Source organism: Miniopterus natalensis, chromosome 1 (genome assembly GCF_054644295.1).
Source record: "Miniopterus natalensis isolate mMinNat1 chromosome 1, mMinNat1.hap1, whole genome shotgun sequence".
NCBI lineage: Eukaryota > Metazoa > Chordata > Mammalia > Chiroptera > Miniopteridae > Miniopterus > Miniopterus natalensis.
This window is the reverse complement of record NC_142081.1, coordinates 186,182,328-186,196,664: the sequence shown is the minus strand read 5'-3', so window position 1 is coordinate 186,196,664 and position 14,337 is coordinate 186,182,328.

Here is a 14,337-nt window from a genome sequence, read left to right as displayed (position 1 = left end):
TCCCTCACACCTTGCAAACTATGAATAACTATAAACTTTGATTTTTTCTATAATTTAATTGTACGTCAAGTTGAAGGAATGTACTTTGCATTTCATCTCCAGATGACCCTTTTAGGCCCGCCGCCTGCCCACCACCTTCAGTTCAAGGGATTTGTTCCCTCAGCTCTCGGAAAGGTTGTTGGCTGATGTTTCTTAGCTCTGAACTCACGTGGGAGTTGCCTCCACTGAAAATGAGCACCTCACCCAAAGACAAGCTCTGGCCCCTGGGTCTAAAGACATGGCCTCCTTACCTCAAGTTGGGAAACCTCTAAAGGGTCATCTCTGTGGACCCACCATCCCCGTGGTGTGAGGATCGGAACCTGGGACTACACCCGAACAAAACTCCATCGTAAGAATCTCGTTTTGAGTTGCTTTCCCTGGAAACCTAATCCATGACAGTGGCCTCTTTTTACTGTATTTTGTTACATGTTTCCTGGATCACTTCTGGATAAACAGTTTAGCTATTAGACCAGATTACATGGACTGCATTTTATCTCCATGCACCAAAACACACAGATCCTTAGAGACAGAACAGGTTCACTGTATTGGGAGAGTAAAATAATGAAGAATGTCATGCTAGTTTCCAAGATACTGGCAAAGACCAAAAATAGTTAAGCAAGGAAGAAAAAGAAACTGTAAAATAGTGAAAGGCCACCTGCACATGATTGCACAGAATGAACGAGACTTCAACACCATGTACAGACTTGTATGCTTTTCCTTTTGTTCAAAAATACTTTTAATCGCTTTATACATGCTGATTGCAGACGCAACAAAATGTTCCAGAAAGGGTAAAGTGAAAACATTAGAAATTGTGTGTTTTTCTCTGTTATGTAGGAAATAAAGAAAAGATAATTGACACCCCCTCCCCCCAGCTTTTGAAAAGTCAGTTTACTTCTTGATAATAAACAGAAGCATAAAGTTAGGTTAGAAATTACCTGTTATTTCATTTTTATTCTCAGTATTATGTATTGACTGGATTCAGCATTATCTTTGTAGTAATGAAACTTTGTGGAATTTTCTAAAACTTTTAGATGTTCTAAAGTACTAAGAGTCAAACAAAATCACCAAACCATGCTATAATTCAGTTTCAAATGTATTCAGTGTTTAGGATTCTCTGTATCATAACTGATCATTAGGTTTCCTATGCCCAGCTTTCAAAGCTGCACAAACAACTTGCCATAAATAAAGAACATTTTCATTGATAATAGGATACGTTCAAATACATTTGTACAAGCATGAGTGATACCAAGACATATTTAGTTACAAAAGTGATATATATAGTACTTGTTCATATTTAGTGGTGGTTTAGAACAGTAAGGATCATAAGTGATATAATTTGTTCCAAATGCTAATCAGATTTTTAAGACAAAGGTTAGATAAAAAAATCTAATGTACTGAACCTCCCTTCTTAAAAATAATTAAAAAATGAACACCTCAGAAGAATTAATGGTGAACTGCTGATGATTTCAGGATTGATAGGATGGAAGTAGAAAGTGCCTTGCGATTTAGAAATAGAAGTCTTAAAATTAGAAAGAACCCACTTATTAAGCCTCAAAGAAATGTCCAACTTGTAATTGGTAAATGTACTCAGATGAACATGAATTTTTGTACGTTTTCAGTTACACTGTAAAGTCTAGAGATTTAATAGTGGATTAGGTTACATTCTAAAGTGGGGTACACTGACAATAGACCAGAACTCTTTCAGAGAGGATTTTAATTGAGGATTTTATCTTAATTAGGAAAGGGGACATCTAAAAGTAGTTTAAGCCTTAGAGCAAAAGAACTTCACAGGAAACAGTTCAGATTCTGGCTAAAGGTGATTAACCTGAATACAATTCATTTTATTTAGGAGTGCAAACGCCTAACACTGAGGAGGTAAGGAAGCAAACAATGTCTCCCTTTAAATACACAAAAATGTCTAATCTGTAAATGAATTGGAAAAGCTTTTCAGGTTCTGTAGAAAAAATGCACTTAAGAAAAGCTTAGTTAGCTGTCATATTAAGCAAAAATATCTATAGTTCAAAGATGCTATTTTCACATGGTTGGATAATCTAGTAAAAGCTTCTTTGAGTTTCTGAACCACATTTTTGAAGTGTTTTGGCTGCTGATAATTTTTTTTTTTTAAATCACACTGAATGCAGATATGCACAGCCACGACCACTTTTAATATTGATTTGTATTTAACATATAACAACGCTAATAAGTATATGAGGTGTACTGATGGGTGGCATAAATACTGACTAACATTTTGCAGTAAATAAGAAAAATTAGCATGGTTACTGATTAGATTCTTTTTAAAGAAAACTCTCACGTGGTGTCATGAACGTTACTGATGATATTTAAATTCTATAAATCTAACATTTAATAAAGCAACATCAGATAAACTTTCATATGCATATTCAATGAGTTATAAGGCCTTATTTTAAAAGAAATTAAGTGAATTATCAAGGAGAAAATGTTGTTCTCAATTGCATGTATTTTTTGGACTCCCTGAGGTGTCACTGCAGCCTTTCCATTTAAAACCAGTGTGGTTTTCCACTCGTCATGTATGTTCATTTCTTACCTGAGGACATTGGAAATGTTCCAAGGAGCAAGGCCCGGTGCTGGGATTTATCCTCAACAAGGCAGAAGCCACTCCTACTCGGTGAGCAAACACCAATGTTGTGTCTCCGGGGAAGTGAGCAGCAGGAAGCATGGCTTAACGATGGACATGCTACATGCTACCACATGGACCGAGGGACACGTCGCAGGAAAGCCAACCTCACCTCGGAGAGTCCACAGAAGACGTCCCGTAGGAAAAACAACAGCGTTATTTGGGCCCAAAGGGCTCTAGCTGGTTTAGTTAAGGCTGGGGCATGGTGATGATAAAATGATGCAAAATATGTAACATGTCCAGTATAATCTTCTCTGTGATTTGCAAGATGTTAGTCTGTTGTTCTTGGTTGGAATCGAAGATGTAGTTCTAGAAATTCCGTTAATTTAAACCACCAGAGGATCATTCAGAGCGTCACGGCCCCTGACACTTGTGAAGCAAAGCCCCGGTAGCCTGGAAACGCACCGCGGATTCTGTAAAACGCACTCCTAGAAAGAATCTGTAGATCACAGAAATGAGCAAAATAAAGCAAATTTGGACAGGAAAACAGAACACAGAAAAACCTGCCTCTGAATTATGGAAGCCGGACAAATCCAGTCACATTTTTAACCTGATTTTTACCATAGTTTTAAATGTAAGAGAAGGGGACAGGTAAGGAATGACATTCATGCTAAAAAAAAAAAAAAAGTTAATGTAATAAATAATTTTAGTAGTTTCAAAGTATATTTTGTCTTTGAAGAAGCTCTTTCGTGAGCCCTGAGGGGAGGGTTCATTATCACTTCCCCAGCACTGCGAGAGACACACGTTTTTCATTAGAGTTCTAAGAAAGTAGTTTTTGTTATGCTTTAATGCTCCAATTTTTAATGTTTAATTGATTTCCTTAGTTTCTTCAAAGGCATATGCATTTAAAAAATAATAAATTTAAACGGGTTTCGCAGTTTGGGAAGTTTATGTTATTCCATTACAGGAAATTAAACATACCCCAAAGCAACTCTGTGAAGTCCGTGTGTGTTAATTGGGACATTAGAGGAAGCATTTTGGCCTGTGCTTCTCAGAGATATAAACAGCAAACCGCTTGAGGTGCCTGCTCCTCAGTTCGTAGAGTGAGGGTTTACCGTAGGATCCCCGGCTGAAACGTAAGCATCCTGAGGGCTGGGGACATGTCGAATCACTTGTCAAACACCAGCACCCAGCATTTAGATCTCCTATCAAGAAATATTTTGGAAGAAAAGAATCACAAGATGTATGAAAACGTAAAAGCAGTTTATGTTTATAAATGTTATAAACATATATTTAGTTTGTTTATAAATGTATAGTTTATTTTCGCTTCAACTAAGACTCAACCTGCTATGATTCTGTCTTTTGGGCAGAATGCTAGACTGATGCCATGGTAGGCAGAGCAGGTTGCAACTAGCTTTGAGTGGAAAGTGAAAGTTCTGATTTTTCTTTGAATTGGTGCCAAGTCAGGAAGTGCGTTTTTAGAGCATTCAATCATTTGGCCTGGAAGTCTGGTCAGAGCAGTGCATCTACTGCTAGGACTCTGAAATAAAGAGTGAGAGTTGGAGATCTTCTACAGGGTCTGAGAGACATAATCATATCAAAAGAACCCCTCAGCTGTATCTTCTTAATGTTATTATAAGTCTTTTAATTATTTCAAGCATGCTGTCAACAATTCATATATTCAAAAGTTTGCCTTGACTCCCTGGATTTTGCACATAGTACTTTGTAACGCTCCACACATAATGCTCTGGTCTACCCCACAAACTGAAAAGAGCTTCAAGTTACACAGGAATAACCCAGTATTATCTCATATGGTTAGTTACTTATCATGTGTTAAATTATGTCTTATTGAAAATACATATAACTCGATGGAACCAAAAGCCTACATTTGCCTTTTAGGCCAAAAGAATAGGTTCTCCAGAAAAATCGAAATTTTTTAACTCCAAGAATCATCTCACTAATCATTTGGAACATTTTAGATTGTATAAAACTGCCTGACTTTAAAATCAAATAAATTCTGTGCACGTTTTTCAATAAATATCTGTCTATATTTTAAAAATCATTCAGGCACTTATTCAATTAGCAGAACTATTTACACTTCTGTTAATGCAGAACATTAGGATTTTGCTATAAACTTTGCCAGTCTTTAGGTTGAATATATTTTTTGAACATATTTTTTAATAGAGAAATTAATTGGCTATCACAAATCTCAAAAGACATATATTTATATTCAAAATATATCTTTATTGATTTCAAAGAGAGGAAAGGAGAGGGAGAGAGAGATGGAAATATCATTGATGAGAGAGTCATTGATCGGCTGCCTGCTGCATGCCCCCGACTGGGGATTGAGCCCGCAACCCGGGCATGTGCCCTGACCGGGAATCGAACCCCGATCACCTGGATCCTGGGTCGATGCTCAACCGCTGAGCCACACCCGGCTGGGCTCAAAAGATATTTTAATATATTTAAAATTACTAAATAATTTACTGTCTTTATAATACATATATATTTTAACGTATTTTAATATTATAGTGACTATTTCACTAAAGAAACCACAATGGATAGATTTTGAGATTATGGAAGTAAATTCAATTTAAATTTACCTGCGCAATTGTCTCTGAAAGCTTACATGTGTCCCTCCCCTATAAAAGTAAGTTTTCCCTCCTGATAGTCATTTGTGCATAAAATTGATTTTTAGATAATCTTCAGTCTTGATATTGAGGATACCCAATTTTTGTATGCTAATGAGGTTTTGGAATTGCTTTCTTTCAGTTCCACCTTACCTATTTTTATTTTGAGAGTAAGATGTACATCTCACATGTGGTGATACATCCAGGCAGGCAAACGTCCTGACCAAACTTAAATGAGAACCTGTCCATCCTTCCTTCAACATCATCTGCAGCCAGAAGGCAAAAACTCTCCAGTGCTTGCTTTGACTCCTACACCAGAATATTTCCGTAGTTTGTGTGAAACTAACAGCAGCTATGCCAAAGGTTCTTTCTCCCCCAGAACGATAGCGGCGTCGAGTCAGCCTTGCCAGGTGCTTTGTCTAGTTGCTCTATCTTTTCTCTATGGACTACTTTATACTGAAGGACTTTTTCTCATCTGATGGTCTGTTGTTGTTGTTGTCATTATACATATAAAACCTTAAAGCACATGTATTTATTATAATTTTAGGCAGTTAGTTAAATTAATTTCTGTAATTCTGTTTTTAAGACCCATAGGCAAAGACAAAGACTGTGCACATTAATTTTATCACTGGATAGAAAATATAATTTATAGGGAATATAAACAAGTTCAATTTGAAGGAACATTATTGAAAGAAATACCAGTTGCCAAATATAAATAAATAAGTAAGCCTGGCTGGAGTGGCTTAGTTCGCTGAGCACTGTCCCATTCACCAAAGGGTCACAGGTTGGATTCCTGGTCAGGGCACGTGCCCAGGTTGCGGACTCGATCCCCAGTAGTGGAAGTGCAAGAGGCGGCTGATTGATGTTTTGCTCTCCCATCGATATTTCTCTCTCTCTCTCTCCTTCTCCCTTCCTCTCTCTCTCTCAAATCAATAAAAAATATATTTTAAAATTATAATAAATAAATAAATGAATAGCACACAATAATGTAATAATAATAGGGTTTTGCATTTAACAATTGCAAATTTATCTAGTTTTAAATTCATTGTTAATATAAATTTTAATGTATTTTATGTTAACTTACATTGATTAAGTTGTAATAATTTAACTGTTACTATATTGTTAAGTTGAAAAACAATATGCCATCTTTCATTTCATATTAACCTTAACCTTGAATTGGTCTTTAATTTGCACTGTGAAAGGGACCAGTAATTAATTAGCAGATAGGTCTTTATAGAGATTTTACAGTTTAAAATTTTATACTCATATATGTGTGTGTGTCACTTATCTCATTAATATAGATGTATAGCTATATCATCAATGGATATGCTTATGTGTAAATTATGCAGATCTGTTTACATAAGCGCACGTGCACACACACACACACACACACACACACACACACACACACACACACACCAAGAAACGGGGTGACAAGGTCGCTGTAGTCCTGACCTTTCTTCTTCCAAATGTAAAACGGCTGCCTCCCTGCCTCCCACTTCTCACTGTTCAGTTAAAACATCACCTTCTCAGACCTTGCCTGAGGTCCTCACTCAGACCTAATTTGTGTCACTATCTATATATCTTATATACATTTATTTGTAAGATTAAGCTACCTAAATTAATTTTTGCTAACTGCTTATCTATGTATCTATCATCTATCTACCTGACATCATTATAACCTACTTTTCTATTTATTATCCCTCATTTACAATGCAAAAACCACTGCAATAGCACCTGGAACGTGAAGGCCACTCGATAAATATTTGTTGAATGAAAAAAATGACAAGATAGTGGTTACTCTGCTATTGTAGTACTATAATTTATTGTACATAAATTCTATAGCATACAATATTATATGACATAAAACAAGAAATCTATGTATCCCACCCTGATCCTGTTCATTTTTACTTTTAAAATAAGGCAAAACCGAGAGCTTGTCCCAAGCCTCTCCGGCGCCTCCACGTGCAGGCCCACACTCTGCACGTGAGCCAGGCACACCGCTTCGGGGTGGAGCCGTGGTTCCGGAAGGGCTGTGCGGGGCTTGCAGCTGCCTTCGCGTCAAAACTGTTTCTTGCCTACGGATGTAAAGGAATACGAGTTAAGGACAATTTTGGAAATCCACGGTAGTGAATGGTGAGAGCTTAGCTACTTCTCTGACCATAAGATCAGACGTCCAGTGTTCGCCAAGGAAAAGGAATCTTTCTTTCTGGCAGCTTTGGCCAGCATTTAGTGTCGACAAAAACAAAACAATAGCAAAAAAGTGACAGGTGCAGGGTGAGATTATTGCCCCCCCCCACATCGTGGTAAAAAAAGAAGGGGAGTGGAATGCATCTTTTGGGTGTCTATTCAGTACAGGGACGACTGGAAACTCGGGTCAATGTGAGGCCGAGGGCAGGATGGCTGACACCTGCCTTCCTGTGCTTAGTATCTCCCTGCCCTTTGGTTGCCTATCGGCCTGGAATCCTAGCACGGGATTGTTTGGGGAGGGAGCAGGAAAGTCCATTTTTTCTTACCAGCACCCTTCCTTTGTGGAATTGGTCATCTCGCTCTTGGTTTGCCTCACCTTCTGAGAAGGAGGATTCTGTTCTGCATCACGCTGCTCCTGACGGACACATACACGAGGCGAGGGAGGTGGGAGTAGGCGCAGAGTCTGTCCACTAAATATCCAGGGGGTGCCTCAGGGCTTTTCTTTATAGCTTATCATAAAAAAAATAAAGTTGCATATTAGACAATCTTGGCCTAAAATAAACCTAATACTTTATCACTGAACTGCGCTTACCTCCACAGAATTTCCGTCTTGCATTGTTTACCCCTTCCCTTCCTGTTCTTCATGCTTGTTTCCTGGCCAGGCCGTTTAGCTCGCCTCTTTGGTGACCAGCAATAGTTATAGATACATGTTTTATTATGCAGAGCAATTGCGTTCTCTTTGTCTCACTTCTTTGCATTTACCCTAGACATGACTTAAGGGATGTCTGGTTATCACTGAAGTCCTTTGTGAAATAAACTCAAAGGATTTTGCCAGCAGATCAAAATTAGTATAAATGCATTTCATTCTTTTGAAAAGAAAAAGTTATTCTATTTAATCCTCTTAGCGACCCCACAGTATTTAGTAACATTTAAAGCCACGGTATTTTTATCCAGTCTCCCTACTATGTGACACCACGTAGAGGGTAGGGAATAGCTGGAATGGAGCTGAATGGTATAAATATTTGGTAATTCTATGTTTTTTAACTTCCCTGTTCAAAGTTTTCTGTTGGAAGCAAAGCTTATTTCAAGAATTCTTAGTTATCTGGAAGCTATTTATATAGATGTCAGGTTTCAAAAATGCTAATATCTAAAGACATGCGTAGCACATCTAAAATACCCTCCATGGCCTTATTAGATGAGAGAGACCACGGGACAATAGCTTGAAATGAGCCCAGCTTTGCCACCAAGCTGTCTGCTTGGATATTGAAGCCACACTTTGTAGCCCTGAGAAAACTTTTGCATGTCTTAGTTTTCAAATCTATAAATGGAAAATAACAATAGTATCTAATTTGTAGGGTTGTTTCAACCTTTAAATAATATGTGCAAGTTGCTTTGAATAATAAATGACTGGTGTTTTATACTGCTAAGCATTTTTTTCAATCAATTAATTGAAAAATGTCTGCTAGTTGCAAACAGGAAGAGTCTCTAAGATTTGTAATTACAGTAGCATCAGAAGTTTTCTCTAAGTATTTTGGAATGCCTGAAAGACAAATAAAAGTATAATATATTTCTTGTGGATAAGTGATTTCAGTAGACTTTTTCTCTCTAATTGGGTTAATATCTTGTAACTTGATCTGCTCAATAAAACTGCTGAGTTGACTGCAAAAAAGATTATGTCACAGAGGCAAAATTTTCTTATTTATTTGAGGCTATGGCAACTTAAAGTAAAATTGAAATTTAGATCATTCCTTTTAATTAAATAAACATCAAATGACATTATGAGAAAAAGACTGTCATGCCTCTGTTCAGGGGCTCTGACCTCTCACCATTTCCCTCTCACAGGGATGAGTTCACTCGGCAAAGGTGGATATTCTCAACTCCTATCTGCAAACTGGCGATGTATCAGGATTGGTGCGTCAAATCAATGCAATGTTGACAGACACTGTGCTTTGATTATTGGTAGTCAAATGTACCCCTTTCTCTCTGGGTGGTACAAAAATGTGCCCTCAAAAAGATGAAGTGAAGAGTTTTGGGTGTTTTTTCTTGTCTGATTTTGTGCTTAATGAACTTTATTTTAGAGCTGGAGCCTGGGGAACTCTGGGCACACAAGTGCCTGTTTAGTGAAAAGAAAAGGTCACAGAAGGTCTAGGAGGGTATTTTTTCTTAGTAATTCATGGTATCACTAACTGCTATACCCCCAAGGAAGGGGAACCCATCTCTGATTCACAGCACAGATTGCAGGGAAGTGGCCTCCAGTGTCCCTCGGGCAATGGGAAGGGTCTTGGCTCACATCTGCCGTCCTCAGGAGGTTTCCTCCTGGCAAAGCCAACTTCTCCTCCATGATGGAGAATCCGGAGCGTGTCCCTGAGTGACTGAAAGCAGGCGTGTGGCCCTCAGCCAGGATGCTGCTGTGGATAAAAACTGTTTCCCTTTTGGTTATTGTCTCATCTTTACCTTTGTTTTTGATCTACTGGTCCAAAAGTAGGGATATTATATTTTTGTATTTTATATAAGTCTAGAAAATGTCACCTGCCATTACTTATGTAGGAAGAAGTAAAAATGTGAGCACTGCATGAAGAATATGAAAACCTGAATCCCGGTTCTGGTTTTGCCACACCTCTCTGACTTTGATTATATCACTTAATTTTCCAAGGTCTTCATTTCTCTACTCATTTCATCATTCATTCATTCATTTATTCAGTTGTATATATTGAGTGCTTACTATATGTCAAGCCCTGCTCAGTTTACAAATATCCTCTAGGCAAAACATCTATATTCAAGAACTTAATGGACAACACAAAATAACATAACATTAAATAATAAATAAAAATGCACAAAATAATGCAATGAGCGCTCCAATAAGGCTGAGATACAGGAGACCAATGCAGTAAGTGCCTAACTCTGTTGCCCAAAAAAGGAAATATGACCTTTACAGAGAAGTATGTATACCCAAATACGCACACACATTTGTGTGTATACTCAAATATGTGAAAATACCCAAATGTACATATACATGTATTTGGGAAGGAAAATGAAATGAAGCTGAAATGATAAGATCCTGAAGTGAATTTCAGTCATGCAAAGAAGTTTGGACTTTATCTTAAATATAATGGAAACCACTATTTTTTTTTTTTCAGTAGTAGAGTGACATGAAGGAATTGTTGACTTTAGAAAGAATTCCTGAAAATTAGGGAGTTGAAAGAATTGAAGTAAGTAAAAGCTGTAAAGCTCCAAAATTTCTGATCAACACAATTGACATAAAATATATAATCACCCTGTTGCCCAGAGACGGGCCCTGTATTCTAGGGCAGAATCATAACATAAAAATCTAATGAAAGTGTACAAACGCTTTATACACAGAAGCCAGTTAATAGATGTTTACTGAATTGCTAGTGAAGGAACAGTTCCAAGAACTTCCTAGGAACTGCACAAAGCAAAGCCTATGTTTATTTGCAAGAAATAGAACATTGAAATAAGGACATTTTGTTCTCTGCTTTCTATTTTAAACAAGGATTATCTCAGATGTGGGAAAGTATTTTAAAGTACTATGAAATTCATTTAAATCTCCAATATAAAGTTCCAGTAAAAGCCTGTCTAGTTAAATAATATAACTAAACAATCATTTCTAACATATCTCAGTGAAGCCACTCTGATATATTCTTTGAAATAACAATGATAGAAAGAACTTATAAGCAGGATATATAAAGATATTCTAAATTCACAGACAAGTGTGTACTTAATTTCCACTTCAGGGCAGATGAATGCAGCATGGTTGCAAAGCATTTCAGAAAACACATTTCGAAGAAGATAATATATTTGAACACATTTAATCCAGCATGATGTTAGAAAGTAAAGCTCGGCATGCTCCAAAGTAAACTAGTATCTCCTTGAAAACAACCTCTTGAGACATTGCAGGAATATCCCACCACCAAAAAGAAACTTGTGTAAAAAGATAAAGGTCAACCTGGAGAAATTGTCAATTTTCTTCTGTAACCTTAGACAAGTTTTTCTTTGAAGGGAATGATTGAGGGTGGTGGCGCCGAGGGTGAGTGAAGCTCTGTTTTCCTTCAGATTTCCAGTTGGTTTCCTCAGGCAAGTAATTGCAGAGAAATGAGGCCTTTACTTGAGCTAGTAATTTTTCTTACTCTTCAAACGATGGATTTCAGATCAGTCCTGGAGGCCTAGTTTTTTTTTCTTTTTTAAAAAATATTTTTATTGATTTCAGAGAGAGGGTGAGGGAGAGGAGATAGAAACATCAATGATGAGAGAGTCATTGATCGGCTGCCTCCTGCACGCCCCCGACTGGGGATCTAGCCTGCAACCCGGGCATGTGCCCTGACCGGGAATTGAACCGTGACCTCCTGGTTCATAGGTCGACGCTGAACTACTGAGCCTCACTGGCTAGGCCTGGAGGTCTTTTTTGCTGGTTACACTTACTCTAACTTACAACTAGCATTAAGGCTCTCAGTCAAAATGGACAAGAAGGTAGAACTCGGTGACTGTTAGGATTGGGCATAAGAGCTCAGGGCTTTTTCCTTAGGAACATCCACATTATTTTCTCACATAGCTTGCTTTTAGTTTTGTGTGAAATTATTTTTTTGCCTTCTAATTTGAATTGCTGATTAAAAGAAAATAATTTAATCTCTAAGTGTCTAACTTGACTAATTCTAAGTAAGCCGGGGTGCTGTTAGAGACCTGTGTTTTCCACCCTTCCAAATGCAGTGCTTAGTTCATTCTGTTGGATTGTATGCACTAGGTATACTAATCAGAGATCTCCTGAGAGGAGATATTATACAGAGACTTATTATAAAGAATTGTTTTACATGATTATGGAGTCTGGAAACTCCCAAGATTTGCAGGGTGAGTGGGCAAGCTGGAGAGGCAAGAGAGCCAATGATTTAGTTCCTGGTCAAAGGCCAGAAGTCTAGAGACCCAGGAGGAGCAGATATTTCAGTTGCAGTGCAAACGCAGGGAAAACCTGTTTGAAGGCAGCCCAGCTGAAAGAATTCTCTCTATTCAAGAAAGGTTCAGTCTTCTTGCTCTATTCAGGCTTTCAACTGGTAAGACGAGGCCCATCCGCACGAAGGAGGACAATCTGCTTAACCCAGAAATCATACATACATATTCTATATGTACAAGTAACATAGTGATTATAGAAAAGAATAGCATACAATATTCATTTAGTGTTTAAAATGTCCCAAACATTCAGCTAGCTATTTTATATTCACCATTAATTAGAAAATACTCCTACAACTCAAAGGAAGACTAATAGGCAGCCAGAGAAGGAGTGAAGGGCAGAGAGAGCTGAACATTTTTAGAGAAGAGCAAATCTCCACGTCTTTATTTCTACTCTGCATGAAGTGTATAGATTTGGCCCAGAACCTCAGTGGGACTATGCTTTGCACATATCTGAAAGTTGCTAATGTGTGGGAGATGCTGACATGAGGTAATCAGTGCTCACTGGAAAGAAACTCTTTTTAATAATTAATGCAATTCCAACAATAGATAAGAGCCCTGCACTCCCTTATCCAAGCAGGACCTGGAAAAGCACTTCTTAGGTATGTTACAGAGGACATTTAAGGACTTGGTAAAGGATTGGGCTAGAAGAAGCCCATGGTTCCTTTTAATTCAGAAATCTCATTAAATGTAGAAAAAAATGAGTTTTTGATAAAAGTTTAATTTAGATATTTCTTTTACTTTTTGAAAGTATACATTTTTGTAACCTTTCAGAAGATCAATTAGATACTATATAAGAGGTGATCTTTTAAAAACTGTAGCTCTTAATGTAAACCATGAACGTGAGAGGATTATGATGTAGGAACAACCTTGGTAAAACATGTACCATTGCACCCTAGCCGGTTTGGCTCAGTGGCTAGAGCTTCGGCCTGAGGACTGAAGGGTCTCGAGTTTGACTCTGGTCTGGGGTGTTGACAATGAGGAAGGCTTTGGGGGTGGGGGCAAGGGACATATGGGAACTCTCTGTACCTTTCTCTCAGTTTTTTTGTATACCTAAGTTGCTCTAAAATTCTTTTAAAAAGATAACTTTATTGATCCAACTATTTCAATAATTTTACTTACAGTAGTATATTTTAAAGAAATAACCAGAGAGCCCAGCCAGGCGTGGCTCAGTGGTTGAGCGTCAGCCTAGGATCCAGACGATCGGGGTTCGATTCCCGGTCAGGGCACATGCCCGGGTTGTGGCCTCGATTCCCAGTCGGGGGGAGTGCAGGAGGCAGCCCATCAATGACTCTCATCACTGGTGTTTCTATCTCTCTCCCTTCCTCTCTCTGAAATCAATAAAAATATATTTTAAAAAAAGAAATAACCAGAGAGATAAAGACTTAAGAATTAAAAATATCACTTACTGATATATTTTAGTAGGTTAAAATATGGCAATAGCCTAAATATCCAGGCCTTGGGAATAGTTTAATAACTCATGGAATAACCACAAGATTGAATGCCCAAAAGCCAATGAAAATGTGCTATAAAATATTACTTAATGCTATAGAAATATGTTCAAAGTTAATGTTCCAGTCAGTTTATTTGATCATACATCTACCTATGACTCAGTCATTCTACTCCTAGATATTTAACCAAGAGAAATGAAAACATATCTGAAGACTTGCACACAAATATTCATAGCAGTTCTTTGTAATGTCATCTCTCCCCACTCTGGAGTGATTTTTTTTTTTCATTACATGAACGGATCCTAAATAATGAGTTAAATAGAACAGATCTAAGGATAGCAAGGCTTTTTAGTTTCATGTATAAAACTAAAGAAATTCTCCCACTGGTATGTAAAAAATATAGATTGTAGCCTGCACAGTGTGAGTTCATAAGCTATCTTGATAATGATGGAGCCACCTTGCCCCATCCTGTCACTGA